Source organism: Tachypleus tridentatus, chromosome 9 (assembly GCF_004210375.1).
Source record: "Tachypleus tridentatus isolate NWPU-2018 chromosome 9, ASM421037v1, whole genome shotgun sequence".
Taxonomy (NCBI): Eukaryota; Metazoa; Arthropoda; class Merostomata; order Xiphosura; family Limulidae; genus Tachypleus; species Tachypleus tridentatus.
The window spans coordinates 62,642,855-62,661,822 of record NC_134833.1 but is presented as its reverse complement, the minus strand read 5'-3'; the positions used below and the strand labels follow the sequence as shown (position 1 = coordinate 62,661,822).

At 35.1% G+C, this 18,968-nt stretch overlaps 1 long non-coding RNA gene across 2 annotated transcripts in view; it reads right to left on the bottom strand.

Moving 5' to 3' along the window:
• The window catches only part of LOC143227110 (uncharacterized), a 44,244-nt gene extending 28,954 nt beyond the window's left edge, over positions 1-15,290 (bottom strand). For both annotated transcript variants that reach the window (XR_013014885.1, XR_013014886.1), the window contains exon 1: positions 14,452-15,290. This is a non-coding gene — a long non-coding RNA (uncharacterized LOC143227110). The remainder of the gene's footprint in view (positions 1-14,451) is intronic.
• Between the last annotated feature and the right edge of the window lie 3,678 nt (positions 15,291-18,968).

Below are 18,968 nucleotides of genomic sequence, written 5' to 3'. Positions count from 1 at the left end.
TTGAACATCTTATATGTTGACAAGTGTATTCACATTATTATTTGCAATTACAATCGAGATAACTGTAGTTTCAAATAACGTCACGTGTAGTATAACAGTTAGACATTGTACTAATTATTCATGTATCACAACTTTTGGTTTAAGGAAAAATATCACCACAAATAAATTTAAATTAATATATATATTATTATTAATTAATTCGTTTAAAGATAATGTACGTAATACGTTCACCGGACACCAGATGCAACTGAGTCCTGTTTATGTACTATACGTTTAAAACTACATGTACAGAAACATATTTTACTGGGGAACGAATTGCAACATCTGGAAGAAATATAAACTGCTACATGTATAGAATCTTAAATTAAGTGAAATAATGAAACAGATATGAAAATATATATATATCTTTTACTTAATCAAACATGAAAAAACTGACAAACTTGGAATGATATATGACATAAATAAATACTATGTAATAAAATACGATATTAATTAAAGAAATGTTAACTAGGTAATGTTTAGAGTCTTAGAAAACATAACATGATGAAAGAGATATTTAAAAATATGTAAGTTTCATTGAACCCAATTGGAAAAACTTACTAACTTTTAATTTTCATGACAACACAGTTAAAATTTATGAAGTGGAAGACAACACAGTATTATTACAATTTTATTACAATGGTCAGTATTTTTTCCTTTTTTTCAACTTCTGGTATTAAATTATTTGACTGGTATATTGAACGAAATGCTATTCGTTATATTCTAAGTGAATTGATATTAATATTTAATTATTTTATTAAAATGGATGCTTACAGATTCAACGGATCACTTGGAAGCTAATAAAGACCAGAATCTACATGTTACCTTTCATCTAATAATTTGAAACTGTACTGGTTTCCTTGTTTTTGGCATTTGCTAACTCTGGAATACCTTTATCTAAAACTTAAAACTTTCATAAAGTAACAAAACTGTTGTACTTGTCGTGGTTTATTAAATATATTTAAGTTGTGGTGGATCAAAGAGATGCTTTATGTTTAAACTTGTTGTGATTTTTATCAGTTCCTTCTTTAAAGAAGATAAATCTAATTTTTATTTTTTCTATTAAAACGTTTCCTATATTATTGTTACATAAAATATTTTAATGAATTACATAGCCATCAATTTCAAATGAAAATATACTCTTCAAAAAAAGAAACGCAAAAGGCAAAATATGAGACACATTGTTAACAAGTTTATTCCGGGTCGTTCTGTGTGACATGTGTGAAACTTTGCACATTCACTACTGAACATCCAAAGTCTGCAAAAGCGATGTCCACGCTCACTAGGTGAAGTTTAACGTCACTGAACGTCAATAATGAGTATGCCTCCCGTGAGCATCAATAAAAGCCTGGCATCTCCTGCCCATGGAAGCGATGAGATGACGAATCACATCCTATGGAATGGCTGTCCACTCAGCCTGCAAAGATGCTGCAAGCTGAGGTAGAGTCTGCGGTTGAGGTTGTCGCCGTCGCTGACGTCGGTCCAACTCGTCCCAAAGATGTTCGATGGGGTTTAAATCTGGTGATCTGGAGAGCCAGGGAAGAACGTAGATGTTGTGGTGTCTCAAGAAGACAGTGGTGAGTTGGGCTGTGTGAGGTCGGGCGTTGTCATGTTGAAAAACGTCGTTGACGTTCACCATGATGGGTTGCACATGGGGCCTAAGAATCTCGTCGACGGTTGCGTACGGTCTGATCGGAAACCCTACGCAGCCCTGGTATGGTTGAGGCAGTAGATGTCGCAGTGGTGGTCCTATCCCGAAGGTGACGTAAGCGGATGTAGTGTTCTTGTGCGGGCGTGGTCACACGAGGTCTGCAAGATCGTGGAAGGTCATGAGTTGATCCATCTTGTTGGTGACGATTCCATAGCCTTGTGATGGTGCTTGGGTGGACATTCACAGCTCTGGCAACATCTGATCGAGATTCGCCTGCTTCCCAGCGACCAATGGCGTTGTTGCGTTGTGCTTCCGTCAGTGTTGGGGTAACTGTATTGCGTGTCAGTGGCTTAACACTGAGCTATAGAAACCGAAAACCCGTCACATTTATAAGGAATTTGCACATGTTGCACTTGCAGAACATGCAGACCTCTCAAACAAATTTATTGGACACGCATGCGTTTTGGCGAAAAATCCGATGTTTTCCTCCGTTTTCAAAGTGCACAACTTTTATTGTAATTTTGGTCTGACAATCAGTGCCTTAACACGTGTAACATCACATACTCTGAGCTTGTAACGTTATTACATATATATCTCTCTTTAAAATAACAAAAATATACCTTTTGCGTTTCTTTTTTTGAAGAGCATATATGAAAATAAGAGCATTTGAAAATTATAATTTTATATAAATGTACAAAGTTCAAAAATAAAACCCGAGTTTTTGTGATATTAAGATTGCTCTACCTTAACTTAGAAGCTATTTAAATATCGATATGTATGAAGTTTATGATATTTTCCAACAAGATTGGTATACACAATTTTCTTTTTTAACACAAATGTAGTTTAATATATAAGCAACAATACAAGTTATGATGATGGTTATTACAAATAATGATTTGTATTCAAAAGTTTCACAATCTTACAAACAATACAGAGTTTTTATATGGTCTGGAACTGAATATTGTATCGAAGATTCACGATGAACGAATTTATTCTATGTTGTTACACAGGTATATCTCACTTAACAGGAAATTATCTAACTTCTTCTACAAGTTTGCGACGCTAAAATCATGAGTTTGATTCTCCTTGGTGTACTCAGCAGATTGCCTCATATGGCTTTGCTATAAGAAAACCCACCCACATCCGTAACAAATATATCTAATGTCTTCGTAGAAGTAATAACGTCCGAGTTAATTCATTGAAACTAAACGGTTTGTAGTGTTTGAAACCCATAAATGTTTCTGTAGTTTTCTTATTAATAAGCTGTATTCACAGTTATAGCTACAGAGGTTTATAGTACACTAATTGTAACAAATCAACAATATACTCTCTCTTAGCGTATGTATTTATACACTTTATGCAAGATTCCAGAATGTTTTGTTACTGATAAAGTAAAACATACACTGTTGATTCGTATACTCCCGAATCTTCTGAAATTTAGAAACATGTTGGATCTACGCGATATAATCTAACAATATATGTTACATGCATTTCTTAATATATATTTTAAACTGAAACAACACCAACGTCAATTGGACACAGAATAAACTGGGAGAAAGCTATTATCGTTGACACTGACAAATTCTGGAAGACAATGAAACCCGAGTTTCTGCAATATTAAGAAAGCTCTACCTTAACTTAGAAATGTTTTTGTCCGAGGGAATGTTCTTAATTTTTTTTCCAAAAGTCTTTGGGTTGTTTTTAGTTTTATCAAGATTTTACAAAAGATTTGTTTGTTTATTTGTTTGTTTTGGAATTTCGCACAAAGCTTCTCGAGGGCTATCTGTGCTAGCCGTCCCTAATTTAGCAGTGTAAGACTAGAGAGAAGGCAGCTAGTCATCACCACCCACCACCAACTATTGGGCTACTCTTTTACCAACGAATAGTGGGATTGATCGTCACATTATACGCCCTCACGGCTGGGAGGGCGAGCATGTTTAGCGCGACGCGGGCGCAAACCCGCGACCCTCAGATTACGAGTCGCACGCCTTACGCGCTTCGCCATTCCAGGCCTTTTACAAAAGATAAGCCAACTTTTTGATTTTTGCTACTTTAATTTTTGCGTTTGTTTTGTTAATCTTTGTTTTTTGATTGGCGGGTCCGTGTTGCAAAGTGAATTCGGTTTAGCTATTTGCATTTGATTATTAGAATTTCTGGTTTTAAAGTCCAAAGACTATGGGAGAGTTTTTGTGTTGTTTTTTTTCCTTATTTGTGGAATTGTGCTTTTAATGACTTTGTGTATGACTTTAGTAACTTGCTTTACGTATTTGTCTAATCTAGTTTTATTGTTGGCATATTCGGCCAAGTGTGGTAGATGGGAGTCGAGTCTAAAGTTAAACGTGAGCCAGTCAGTTTTGCTGTACATGTCAAAAAATCATTTTATATTAACATTATTAAACCTTCACTGAACAGAGATTTCGGATTAGAGGTAAGCAACCTGTGGCTGGCATTAGTTGAATCTATTACTGTGTCTGATTGGAGGAAATATCTCCTTCAATCAGAAACAGTAATAATCCAACCCTTCATAACATGCTCTCCACAATCCTCCAGGACACTATAAAAAACAGACAACACCTAAACACACATGCCCTAAATTATTTTTCGACCCCCTTCGGGGAATGAAATAATAATTGAACCCAAATACCTGGCAAGAAGTAACAGACACACACACTAGAGGGAAAGATTAGAAAAGTCTTTGAAAGTTTATAATGCCGAGCTAGCAAGACGTACTGAACTTCCTTTGTTAACACGATGTTTTCATTGTCTGGACCAACACGCCATTCTCTCCGCCGGTAATCGTCGACGGCTTACCGCCGCACCTCTCGTCCGACAAATAACCGTGTTTGTCGCCCAGGCTAAGCCTAGGAATACTGTATTAAAGTCAGTTGTTCACCCACCAAGATACCCACAAACCTGTTCACTGTTTTCTTTAGAGGCGTCGATTCATCCATTCACCATAACAAAATAAAGAGTGCCATTGAAAACAAAACCAAACTAAGCCCGAGATATACGCCGTTCACCGAATTTTCTCGAAATACACCAACCAAGCCACTAGTTTCATTAAAATAGTTAAAACTACCAAGCACAGTGCCAACACCATTCTATGCAATGGATGCTATTATCATATATTCTATTTCAGTGCCGAGCGCCCTTGCCTTCGGTCAATCAAGCCAAGGATACACAAACACCAGTCAACCACAAAATACTCCATTAACTGACGACTCACCAAAGCCATTCACCGATCAACCACTGATCAAGAAACAATCAACCAGTAAAAGTACTTAAATTGACTCCTCCAGTAAAATATCACATAACACTCAGACATCAACTTTGGATATCGATGCGTGCTATGCCTCAACTTCTATTGAACATTTCCGTTCAATAAACAAAGAAACTCAAACCAATATCGCCAACAATCACCAAGCAATCCAAACGAAAGCAGACAACAAGTGACTGACCAGAGCCTCTAGTAAACTTTCACAAGAAACCCAGCCAACTCTACCAATCACAACATCCACACATTCTCCAAGAAACGTCAGACCATTCTCCAAGAAGAGGTTGATAATGATCTCACCTAGAAGTACTTCGAGCGACGTTCCTGTTGAACCTAGCCTAATCAACTCTCTGCACCCGTCCAGTCTTCTAACACTAGTTTTTGGTGTTTGATATGTTCCTCAGTTAATTTATGTTAGTATTTATTAATCCTTGTATCTTTCTCCATACAGATTGCTTCTGGGCACAGTCAAAGCATTTTTTCAGCGCCCTAGCTGTGAAAGTGGGTTTACTCGGGGTACTCCCGTTTCTCCCACACCTAAATCTCAGGCATTAGATCTATAGATCCCAGGCAAGACAACTTCCTTGCTCCTTGCAGAATCGTGTCTTTTGAGTTGATGTTTCGTTTTTTCTGCCGTTCGACTATTTGGACTCCGGACTCTGGCCTGGGCTAATTTCCTCGTGCTGCCCTGGTCTCACCCGGCATTTTATACCCCTTCCCTACCTCATTTCATCTCCTTAAACAAGCCAAATTAAAATAAAGGAAAACTCCCACGTACAGATAAACAATCTTCCACGAGCGGGGACGAAGAGGAACTACAACGTTTCTGAATACCCCTGTTGGGTAGAGAATTTTTCAGACTTTTCTTTCTCTAAACTAAACTCCTGTCAAGATTTCATTCTTTCGTACACACAATAACTCACATAAAATTCTGAGGCACTTTGATTTATAAATCCCAGCCACTCCGTGGCCCTGATCACGAGACGTTTCACAGATTCTCGTGGGGTTAGTCTGCGGTTTGCTTCTTTTTGGACTGTGGGCTCCGGAATTGCCCGCTTCTTCTTTCCCGCCTTTGTCTCGCTCAGCGTTCTCACATGACATTTTTATAATGCCTTATCTCATTTCATCGTCTTAAACAAGCCAAATAAAAATAAAGAAACCTCACGTACAGATAAATAATCTTCCGTGAGCGGGGACGAAGAGGAACTATGACATTCCTGAACACCCCTGTTGGGGAGAGAATTTCTCAGGCTTCTCTCTCTCTAAACTAAACTCCTTCCAAGGTTTCGTTTGTTTGTACAGACACTGACTTGAAAATGAAAGGCGGAACACGTTCAAAACGTCATCCATAACACTTGTGTCTCCACATCAGGCATTTGCCGTCCATTCTACAATTTCATCATGACTACTCTGCCTACACAATTTATCAAAGAATGAAACAGAGTTATTGAAATAAATATTTTATATTAAAGTCGACACAGTAAAGAGAATTTAGCTACTCAGTGAAATTCATCCTTAACTTAAGAGCTATAATTACAGAATATAATGGGAATAAACATCGCACATGAACGTACCCCCTTTCCTCCCTACGGCTGAATGAGCGAGCACGTTTGGCAACTGCGAAACATAAACTCCATGATGTTGAATGTTTATCGGTAGTAAAAAGTTCCCTATAAGGAAGACAGCTAGCTAGTCATCACCACAAACCTCAACTCTTGGGCTACTCTATTACTAACGAATAGTGGGATTGACTGTAACATCATAATCCCTTGCTGAGGGGGAGGAACATGTTTGATGTAACGGGGATTTAAACCCGCAATCCTGAGAGAGCGAGGCAAGCACCCTAACCACCTGGCCATTCTGGGTCAATATAATATGAACAACTCAAACTCAAGTTATTTGAAATTAAAATTCAAACCTACTTTTAATATCTATACATTGTGTCAATATTCTAACAAAGACCATGAAAATAAATATAGATGATGTTGGTTTTTAAACTTTGCTCTTTAGCTTGTGTATCATATAAAATACCTTCTGGGTTTAAAGTTACACATTCTTTGTGAACTGTGATGTTTGTTATCCAAACAAATGAGTTAGAGTTGAATGTTTGAAATGTCTTCTAGAAGATGTGTCTCAACGAATTAAAATAAATATTTTCTGTAAATATAAAACAATTTTTAATGTCTTAAAATGTTGTGAGAAGTTCCTTCTTCATGTCATTCTAAAACACAAAATTATTCTTTAACAAATTTAACTGCAGATGACAAAATATCCAATCTAAGCGACTGAAACTTTGTAGACACTAGTTATTCACTTGTAAATATAGAAGTAAATCTGAGTAGTATTGTTGTAAGTATTAAACAGATATGTGTGTACAGGTAGTTTATATAACAGGTCTTTATGTCTCTCTCTCTTGACACTTATTACCAAATGACGTTAAAATTCAGATTGCTACAAATGTTGTTATATCTTTGTACCACACAGGTCGTCATGACCATCCCTCGAGGTCGAAAATGATGGTCCTACAAGTTCATTCATGGGTATGGAGAGAGCTAATAAAGCCAATCCTTGCTGTACAGGTTTCCTGACAGTGAGGGCATGTCAGCTCAGAGAGAAGAAGAAGTTTTAGTAGTACCTGGCGTTGTTTCCTCTTCTCTCGCTTCTCTTCAAAATGTTGTCTTCATGATGACTCAAAGAATTCTGCTCCGTAATGTGTAAGAGATCTCCAGGTGGTTCGGTCGTGAGCGGGAGTTTCCCAGTTGTTAACATCGATGTTAACAGGTATCGCTAGGTGCTTAAAAGAGAATGGACTAGGTCCCATATAGGTGAAAACTTTAGGCGTTTGAATACGATATCGATCCTGGTTTTCTATTATGATTTCTCATGTCTCCTATTGGGTATTAGGGACACCGGCCCCCATATGTCAGAACCTAGCGACACCTCTGCTTGACACTAACTCTCATCTGCAACCGTCACGTAAATATTTATAATTCAGACTTTCTCAAACTCTCTGCGAATGATTTATAATTCACTTTAACCATGAATGGAGTTATCATTTGTGATTCAACACAATTTCCTTAAGCTATATATATAGAGTGAATTCAGTTAATTGATGTTCTAATAATAACTTTAGTGTTATAGTCTAACTACTTACTGCTGAGACACCTAGAAGCTTCTCGTTCAAAACCAAACCTTAAAATTTCACCAATAAATGATTTAATAAATATATGACAATTCCTTATTGAGTTGATAAAATCTGTTGCTTATTACCAGGGGCGTAGCCAGAAATGGCCATTGATTTTTTTTTTTTTAGTTTGAGTGCTTGATGCAAGCGTCGCAGGCGCGAAGACATACTAGGAGGATCTGGGAGCATGCCCTCCGGGAAATTTTTTGATAAAAAACATAAAAGAAAAGCCTGAATTATACATTCTGAGACCACCTTTTTGACAAATTTCAGAATGGCATACTGAGGTGTTTGTCTTGTTGTTTTTTTAATCATAAATAAATATATAGGCCTATATATATGTAATATATAACTTAAAGTTATCAGGCCAAGCAAAGTAGGCCTACAGTCCTGTCATCAACATATAAAATATAGAGTACCTCAGGAGAGTGCAAAATATATGTATAGTGTCTATAACCTGTATTTAAATATCATGGACAATGTATGTTCAGATTTCCTGGATTTCAAGAATTATCTTCACAAATAAACAGTGGGTGTCACCGTGGCAGGCTGGCAGCGCCATGACACAAACCTAGAGCCATTGGCTCCATCTATAGTGAATGATTCACTATAGATGGCGCCAATGGAACTATGAATTTGACTTGACAAAAAGAATGTGACGTTGACAAACAGAATTTGTGGTAAATAATCATTCACTATGCCAAGCCTGAAGAAGCAAAAGACACTGCATGGATTCTTTAAACCCATTCATGAGGCTGAACCTGATCAATGAGGTTGAATCAGAATCGTCAACTTAATTGTCAGAGTCATCACCGTGGCCTTCTACAAGCGCTGCCACTACCACCTGAGGTCCAGTCTGGGACATTGGAAATTACATTTGTGATTATGTCAGCATTGGTAAACAGGTGAGTCAACTCTTCATTATATTAATTTTGTATTTAAAATCATGGAAACACTGATGAGTTTTAGACTGAATATTCATTGCTGCTAGTGATTGTAGGCCTACAGCCACAGGATGTTAGGTCTGCTCTGTGAAGTACAGCTCTAAGTCTTTCTCTTCGAGGTTATTGTTCTCTCATAACAAACTTTATTATGTGCAAAATAACTTAATTACAACTATGTCTTTCTGTCTCTTTTAGACAAACGCTTAAATAAAAAATGCCTCCTTGAGAATGCCTGGAAGCCAGGGAGTGATTATGTTTTCCCCCAGTGTGGTACAAGAAAGTTGTGTTTTCAGCATCGTTGGCTTTCACATTGGAGATGGCTACTCTGCAGTCAACATACTTGCTTTCTGCAAGTACTGCCCTCTTTTTGTTCCTGATGGTGTTCGTGTAGGAAGCCAGAAATTGGAACATCTAGCATAATTTCCATACACAAACTGAAAGAAGACTGTTGAAGACTTCAAGGCACATGAATTGAAACTGTACCACCAAGACAGAAAAGAAAAAAAAAGCTAACAGTTTTCTACACGTCGTAAACACAAGTTCATGTGTGCACTTGCAGCTTGTTGCAACTAATAAGCAAGAAATTGAACAGAACAGGCAATATTTAATGCCTATTATTGATACTGTATTGCTGTGCGTGCGGGAGACAGGGTTTAGCTTTGAGGGGAAAATATGATCCTGGTCCAATGTTTGTTGGTGAATCTGATGAGGAGCCCATCAATAATGATGGAAATTTTTGGGCAATTTTGCTTTAAGCAAGCCTTAAGAGTACATAGAGGAATGCTACGTATCTGATTCCTAAATTCAAAATAAAATCGTTAATGCCTGTTATACTCATGTTCTTGATGCTTTGGTCAACAGAGTTAATTCTGCAAAGTGTTTCTCAATATTAGCTGATGAAACAACAAATATTTTAGGTAATGAACAGTTTTCGCTTTGTTTTAGATATTTCCATACCAATGACAACTCTGTTGCAATGAGAGAAGATTTTTTTGCAATTTATACCTGTTTATGATGTGACAGGCAGAAATTTGGCTGATGTTATCATTACCACTCTGACAAAATATGGTATTGACATGGCTTACCAGCGGGGACAAGTGTACGATGGTGCTGCCTCTATGAATGGGAAATTAAATGGTGTCCAGAGACACATAACTGATAAATTCCTACTTGCACCCTATGTATACTGCAGTGCCCATTCCGTAAACTTGGCAATTTCTGATGCTTGTAAAAAACTTCCTGTGCGAAATTGCATGGGAGTAATTTCTAGCATTAAAAACTTTCTCAATACACCCAAACGAAAGCACCTTTTTGCTCTATCGGTGGAGAATAAAACACCTGAATCGAAAAAAAAAAAAACGTTTGAAAAGTCTCTTCCCCAGCCGGTGGGTTGAGAGTCATGACTCAGTCATTGTCTTTCCAGAATTAATCCATGTAGTTGCAGATGCCATTAAGACCATATCAGGTTGGCAAGACAGAGATTCTGTCATGCAAGCCAATCAATTGTTGTGTTCTATAACACAGTCAGAATTCATCGTTTCTCTACTTACCATTGCTAAATTGTTTTCCTTTAGTTTACGTCTGTGCAACTTACTGCAGCAACAGAACATTGATTTCGGTGCTGCGATGCATCACGCAGAAATAGTAGAAGATTTAATCCGTTCACTCAGATATAATGCTGTGAATGAAGTTAACATCATTTTCTGTGAGGCTCAAACTCTGGATAGTGAGCTTCAAATTGACATCATAATGCCAAGGCAGGCAAAAAGACAGATCTACCATGCTAACCCACAAACCACTAGCCCTGAGGAGTACTTTCGTATTGTTGCATTTGTACCATTTGTTGATCACCTTCTTTCACAAATATGTGAACGTCTGTCCAGTCACAAAACTCTCCTTACAAACTCCATGTGTCAACTACCATCAGGATCAGCCACAGAACAGCACAACAATGTGAACAAATTGAAAAGTTGGTCAATACACACAAGACTGACATTGACAGCACTTCACTAGCTGCAGTAGGTGAACTCAGGGTTTGGTACAAATCACTTGCGAACAACAGACAAAAAATGTCATAGATGCATATGTAATATGCAAAGCAGAAATGTTCCCAGTCATTTCTAGACTGTTGAAAGTATTTGCCACGCTGCATGTGTCAGTGAGCTCATTTGAGCGTTCGTTTCCAACTCTCAGAAGAATCAAAACGAATTTGAGAAATACTACCTCTGAAAATCGATTGAATGGTCTGGCCTCATTATACATTCACCGTAATATAAAAGTTCAACCAAACTGTGTTGTAGATGTCCTGGTAAGAACGAACAGGCCTTTGAACCTATCTTAGATATTCGATTGTATTTCTCTAGTTCTGACAAACTTGCTGTATTGAAAGAGTGTTCATGTTGTAAAAGTACAGAAAATGGCTCTTCAAACTTTGCTTTCGTTACGTGGATAATGAAATTTACGTGGATAATTAGAAATTAAGCTATTTTTTTGCAAAAAGGACTTTTATCAACGACTATTAGGATTGACCATTATTTGATAACGTCCTCACAGTTGAAAGGGCGAGTATGTTTTGTGTGACGGGGATTCCAAACTGAAACCCTGAGATTACAAGCCTGAGCCTCCTGGCCATACCGGGCCTACAGTAACGAACGGAGATTTTTTAAACATGTGTTTCAGGAACTCACAAATTTTGCTACCATGGTAGTATTTCAGACCAGAGAAAAATACAAATAATATCCCATTATAATATCCGATAAAATTAAGTTTACGGATCTACAAAAATGAAACTTGACGTATGATTCCCTGAGTCAAACGTAACCAGATTGCTTGTTATGATACTTCTGATTACTGTGTGTTATCTTTATCTTTTATTGCCTTATCAAATCCACTTAAATTTACAGGTATTCAAAAAGTAGTTATTAATGGTAACATTACAAATAATTTTATTTCTACTTTAAACTATGTCAAGTGAAGCAATCTAATAAATGAAGAATATGATTTCGATTCACTTTTTTCTTCATTTGAAAATATATCACAACGTATATAATTTATTTTTTTCTCTTTGTTAAAGTTGTAAAGTTAAATAATGCAAGGTATCCACCACTGAAAGCAGTGTACACCATATAACTATAAATTTCCCTTTCTGTTTTTAATAGTAGCCACATTTTAGATTTATATTGAAATCATATAAAGTTCGAATATCGATATTTCATTTCTTGTTATTCAAAAGATTGTTATTGGATGATGAACACGAACTTTTACAACTATAAAACTTGTATTTACTGTGTACTTACGGTTCAAATAAATTTTCAAGGTGTGAATATGTGCTCTTAGGAGAAAAGGTAAGTCAACGTACTTTCTGATCATGTCGCAAATGTAAAGGTAATTGGCCCCAAAGTTACATTTAATTGTCAGCTACAGAACAATCTCGAAACAGAAAATAGAGAATAATTGTAACATACAAACATACATATTTTATACTTGCTTTTAGTAATAAATGATTCTTTAAATGTTTCGTTGTCGTTTGTTAGCCCTCGGTGTGGATTCTTGTACGTGATTAAGTGACCTCTCAGGAAAGGTTCTGTCTTTTTATTTTACGTCCTATGATATCCAAACATCTATCTATGTGTTTGCCTAGTGTGGGAACCTGTAAAGGGAATGAGAGGATCCTGGTGATTGAGGGATAACATCTTGATGAATCAGTTTATATTGATGGCACTTCGATACATCACTTTTGCCTTTAATTCCTATAGATGAGTGCCCTTGAGTTGGCTCCTCAAGGGTTAATTGGCTCGTCCTGTTGGGCAAGGGGTAACTAAGATGTTGGTATTTGGTTATTGTTAGAAAGCATAGTAATAACATTTATTCCAGTAAATGTACTCTTTCCATATATGTGCTTGAGTAATAGAGAAACAAAGAAAAAAAACAAGAGTAAAATATAGATTTATCATACATACAGTTGCAATTCTGTACTTTAACAAAAGTTCAATTTTCTTATTAGTGTTGATGCTGTTTTCATTAACTATAATTCAAGAGTCAATTTTGAAAGCGTCAACAAACATCTTTAATTTGGGTTATACATAAACTTCTGAAATAATGTGACAAGTCAAGCTATACACTGTTATAAAGAACTGTGATTCATAATCTATTATATAATAAAAAAGGGCAAATTCTTCCTTCTATTAAATAATGTGTTTGTACAAAACGTGGTTCGTAATATGAGAAAAAATATCCAGTTTTAGTAAATCAAAAATGTTTTTCTTTTATGCAGAGTCGAAAGCAGAGAAGCCTGAAAAATTGAAAGATCTGAGAAAATGTACTGAAGATGTTATTAAAAACAAGTCAGACTGATATGATTTTGTTATTTTATAGTATTATAATTCTTTCGGTAATTCATTGTAATTTGGTAAACAGTGTATTTCTAACTCGAATATCTTAACGTTGTAAATACATTACAGATCTAGAACGATGTAATTTAAAGTTCCTTATTTTAATTATAATTTCCGTTCTATGTCTCTGTATCAAAAATGTTACAAACTTTCTGTTTATAAGCTGTTATGTATGTTTAAATAAACAGAAAAACACATTTGAAAGTAATTATGATACAATTAAGGACAATTATTTCGTTCCTGACACATATATTTAATTAAACAATTAAATGTTATGAAAGTAAAGTCGTAAAATATGATATAAAAGTTGATTTATCAGAAAGTATTTTGCATCTTAAGCTTTCAGATGCAATTCGAGGGTATGAATTTGCAAAATTTCCTTATTAGAATTATGAGCACTTCTTGAACGTCATCTATACTGAAGGTAAATATGCAAATATACAGGTGATGATAAACAATTATACGTATAATTTTATTTACGTTTACATAATTAATCACTGAAATATTTACTTATTTATCTTAAAATGTTCTATAATGAGTTATTACCGAAAAAATAATTTTTATAGCTACATTTGACAGTTCATAAAAATAACATTTTAGTGCTCTACAAAAACGATGATTTGTGACTTAGTACTATGTACTTTTCTATTTAATATTTGGCATTGAGAAATTAATCCACTTGATTTACCTGCAGTTTAGACGTCTCATCTAAGTTAATTTTGACACTCTAACGAGCTTTGAAATTCAAAAATAAAAGTTTCGCTGTCATATAAGTTACATTTCAAGAATTATAAAGAAAGGAATGCATTAAGTAACTTTATAGTCACTCAAAACACTATAGAGCAGTATTGTGTGTGATATCATACAACAGAACTGTAATTCAGCTCTGAAACTTTAAACAAATACATTATATTCTTGTTAAAATTCCAATCTTGTAATACCTTACATAACATAAAGTAATACTTAACTGTGTTTGAAGGATCTCAATCAGTGTGTCGTTGGTAGATTTGAGGCAGTTCATGACGATCCATAAAATACTCTCCGAAATGATTGACAAATGTTTCTAACAAGGTAAGTTGATAAAGTTAAAGATACAGTTCTACTGGGAATACATTAAACAACTATCTCTGGACTTGAACATGTTGTACCCTGAAAAGTGTATAAACAGTATCATGTATAAGAACATTTAAAATTATCTTTGACCTCTGTCCCAGACAGCTTAGGGACGAAGTCTCAAAGGTACTTGAAAGCTGCAGACTCCTTATCAAGAGCTGTGACAAATTGTTTCATATGACCTAATTTTATGTGCAATGGTGGGAACAAAACCTTCTGGAGACTCACTAGCGGCTCACGCTTGACATTGTATCTCCCCACAGAGAACTCGGTCCGTTGTGGCCAGTGCTTCTTGTTGTAGTGCGCTGCAGTTTCCCTGTTGTCCCAAAGGCACAGATAACAAGGAAACTTGGTAAAGCCTCATTAGAGACCCATCAGGAATACTACCATTTTGAAGTCTCCCATAACCTCCAACTATACTCAAGGCTTCTAGCAACGTCTTGACGCTGTTTTATTCCTATTTAAGGTGTACCAAATGAGCCAGGGGAAGAGACGGATACTTATTCCCGTTATTGAGCAGCACAGCTTTGAGGCTTCTGCAACATTCTAGGAAGTTCTTGAAAATTCTTGTAACTTCGAGAAATTTCTCTGTCAACTACTCAGCACTGAATCTCCTGAAATATTTTGGAAAATGGGTAAATTTCAAAAGTTCATTAACCAGGTCACAAAAGGAAAGTTTGAAGAAAAAATAGGTCTTTTCCATTTACTATAGGCATAAGTTAGTGGGAAATAACACTTTATACCCGGAAAAAGGAAAACAAAATTATTACATAGTGTTGTTATTGGTTGTGCAGCGAGGAAGGACTGCTTACTTTTTAGTTATTTCTCTCTATTTGTCGCGATGAAAATTTCAGATAACCATCTGTGGTTTTCTCTAAAACAAACGAAGTTTCTTAGAGTAGTTGTTATTAAGCTAGTTTTTAAAACACCCAACAGCAAAAAAACGACCCAAATTTATGTAAAAAACGTCAGAGTAAAAAAACTGATTAGCGGTATCAGACTACGTAACAATAATCCAATAATACTACCTTAAAACTTTTTTTCTGATTGAAAACTCTTCCTGTGAATGAAATATGTAAAGCGTCTTCCAAGGAACATAAACATAGAAAGAAAGGAGACTGCTTTGTCTGTGACATTTGTATATGTCGCATATCTTTGGATTCTTACTAGAATAAAACAAATTGTATTAATTGGAAGTGATGAAAGGGTGCTGAACGTGTAGAAAGAAGAGTAAATGAAAAGGCAAGTGTCCTGAGAGGTCAAAATTACATTCGATCAGATGCATGATATTGATTGTGGAAAAGATGGAAAGGCAAAAGCCTCTAAAACCATTTATGTTATATACAGCTATACTATTTTTAAGCTTCATGATTTAAAAATCTCAAAAGAGAAATTCTGAAGAGTAGAGTCAATTGGTTTGTTTTTACCAATCAGCGCCTTCTAGGATTTAATATTTAAAAATTTAAAGTGACGCCTATAAGGTTCGAAATTTTTGTGGCTAGGGGTGTCTAAATTTAATACTTTTTTTAACAATGTTTACAATTCTTTTTATATTAACATTCTTCTATACTATGTTTATTCTGTGAAACATAAATATTAAAAAAAATGAGCTACTTAAGTAAATAAACCTAAATTTATTTATTATATTGAGTTAGTTATCCTCTTTAAGGAATCGTGAGATTTCACCCAAATGTGTTTATGTGTGTAATTAGGGAATTTGTAGTCTTTAGCAGCTTCCACAAGTCTTACTTTGTAAAGTAAAATAGTAATGCCAAATGACCCGACAAAAATAAACTGTAAAATTATTTCATTTCTGTTAAATTAGATTAAGGTACCTCAGTTTATTAGAAGAACCATGGAAAAATAAAAAAGGTATGTATGTAAAACAATATTAATCTTTCAGACCATATCAGCGTCTATTACTTAAAAATATTATATTAACATAAATTTTAGAAACCTTTGGTGTTTAAAGAAAGTTATGCAACAGCAAAATGTAATTAGGTTTCAATCCAAATTGTTTTGATATAACATTTACACTCCTTAATAAATACCAAATATTGAAGTTGTTTGTAGGCTCTTTTTTGGCTTAATGGTAAATTTGAAAGTTTATGACTCTTAAAATTGGATTCAGGTATCCGCGTCGGGCAGAGCATAAATAGCACATGGTGTATCTTTTTGGTATTCTTAAAATTTCATGAGTGTGTCTAGATATTAGGGTCTCTGACCTTGGCATTTAGCTCTGGTGCAGCATATGCCTTAAAATATTTAAGATTGAAAATTGCTGACTTATCTAACACAACAACACGTGTTCTTAGGTTATCACGAATTGTTTTCATACCAATTTTAAAAAAGAAGAGTATAGAAACATCAAACTAATTATAAATGACCTTTAGAATTATGGTTAGAAAGTTTAGAATTGTCATCTATTAAAAGAAACTTCTGACAAAGTCAAATGTTATCATTTTTATAAATTACGTTGTTGAGGGCAAATAATTTATTTTCCTTAGTTGTCTAAATTATTTTATTGAAGCTTACGTGACACGTAACGTTAACATAGTTAGATATGTTTGGTTTATTTTGAATTTCATGCAAAGCTACACGAAGGCGATCTGCTCTAGCCGTTCCTAATTTAGAAGTATAAGACTAGAAGGAAGGCACCTTCTCATCACCACCTACCACCAGCCATTGGGCTACTCTTTTACCAACGAATAATGGGACTGATCGTAACTTTATAACGCCCCCACGGCTGAAAGGGCGATAATATTTAGTGCGTCCGGGTTTCGAACCCGCGACCTCAGATTACGAGTCGAACACCTCAACCCACCTGGCCATGCCGGGCCATATTTTGTTCGGTGTTGTATTGGGTTGAGGAATAATTCGTGATCGTTTTTTCAAGTTAAAAAATATATTCATAAATGAAACGCTTTCGCAAATTATTTCATGTCATTTGGTAGATAATTTTTTGCTCTAATAGATGGTGTGTTTGATTTTCATATGTTTTTAATTTTTGCTTTCATTTTCAGCTCATTAAATGGAATGTCAAGTGGACAAAATCGAGCATTTTCGACACCATCTGCTTTTCGCATTTAATTTCTTGCAATTTCGTTTACAACAATGCATACTATATACCTAGGTATTACATGAAATAAAGTATCATAATAAATGTTTTGGGTGTAATGTGTTCATGCATTGAAGTATTGTATAGTCTTGCATGTAATGCTTGAATGAAATTATTTAAAAACGCTCACGAATTATTTCTCAACCTAATAGATCCGCGCGTAAGTGAAGTTGAATATAGTTTTCAGTTCCGACCTTAACGTGGGTAAAATTATATTGTCGTCTAAAATATATTTTTTTTATGTATATATATTTATATGAAAATGTTAAAATATATGAAGCAAGTCTAAACATAATGGATTTCAATCATATGATTGTATTTTTTTTCAAAAATAATAAAAACTCGGTAATAGCAACTACTAGGTTTAACACATTCACTGAAAAACGGAGAAAATTAAAACTGCGTTAGATGAGTACCAGTGAAATTTGAAATGAAAATGAATAATTATCACGGTAAAAATTGGGTTTAGATACCCTCGTTCAGCACAGCAAAGATAGTCCATCAGTAGCTCTATGATTAATAATAAATAAATAAATATTTTATACTACTCTTTTACTAACAAATAGTGAGATTTACCATCACATTATAAAGCCTCCATGACTGAAAAGGCGAGCACGTTCGGTGCAACAGGGATTAAACTCTGCAACCCTCGGATTACGAGTCAAACTCCTTAACCCACTTGGCCATACAGGGCCTAACTGGAAAGAAGATCAGCTTAACAACTCTCTGAACCACATTTTATGTGAAACCTTCACAAATTCAGAATAAATATAACACTGTGGAAAACAGAAACCCATTGTATATTCATATATTGTCGTAGCAAAGCAGTTTAACTATGCAGATAAGAAGAATCCTACAAAATTGGAGCTGCCCATTCTAAAAGACTTGTGTAACAATTTTAAAAACTTCAAATATCACAGACATACAGAAACACCATTTGTGTCCCATTGGCTCAAGTAAAATATTATGTAAAAAATTAATGTTGAAAAAATGAAGAATGCCAATGCTGTTTGATTTGTTTACTTAAATAAAATGTTATTGTCTATGTAAAACTGGTAACAAAATCAATGTTACGTCTAAGTATCTTTGCTATATATAGCACTGTAAATTTTATAGAGCTAATTCTTCCATGCCATTACAAAATGTAAATTTCAACACTATGGTAATACTTTACTTATCCTCACTGACAAATGAATGAGCTAAGGTGAAAATACTTATTATTCTTCAGAATTCCCAAATTCTTGTACCTTAAGA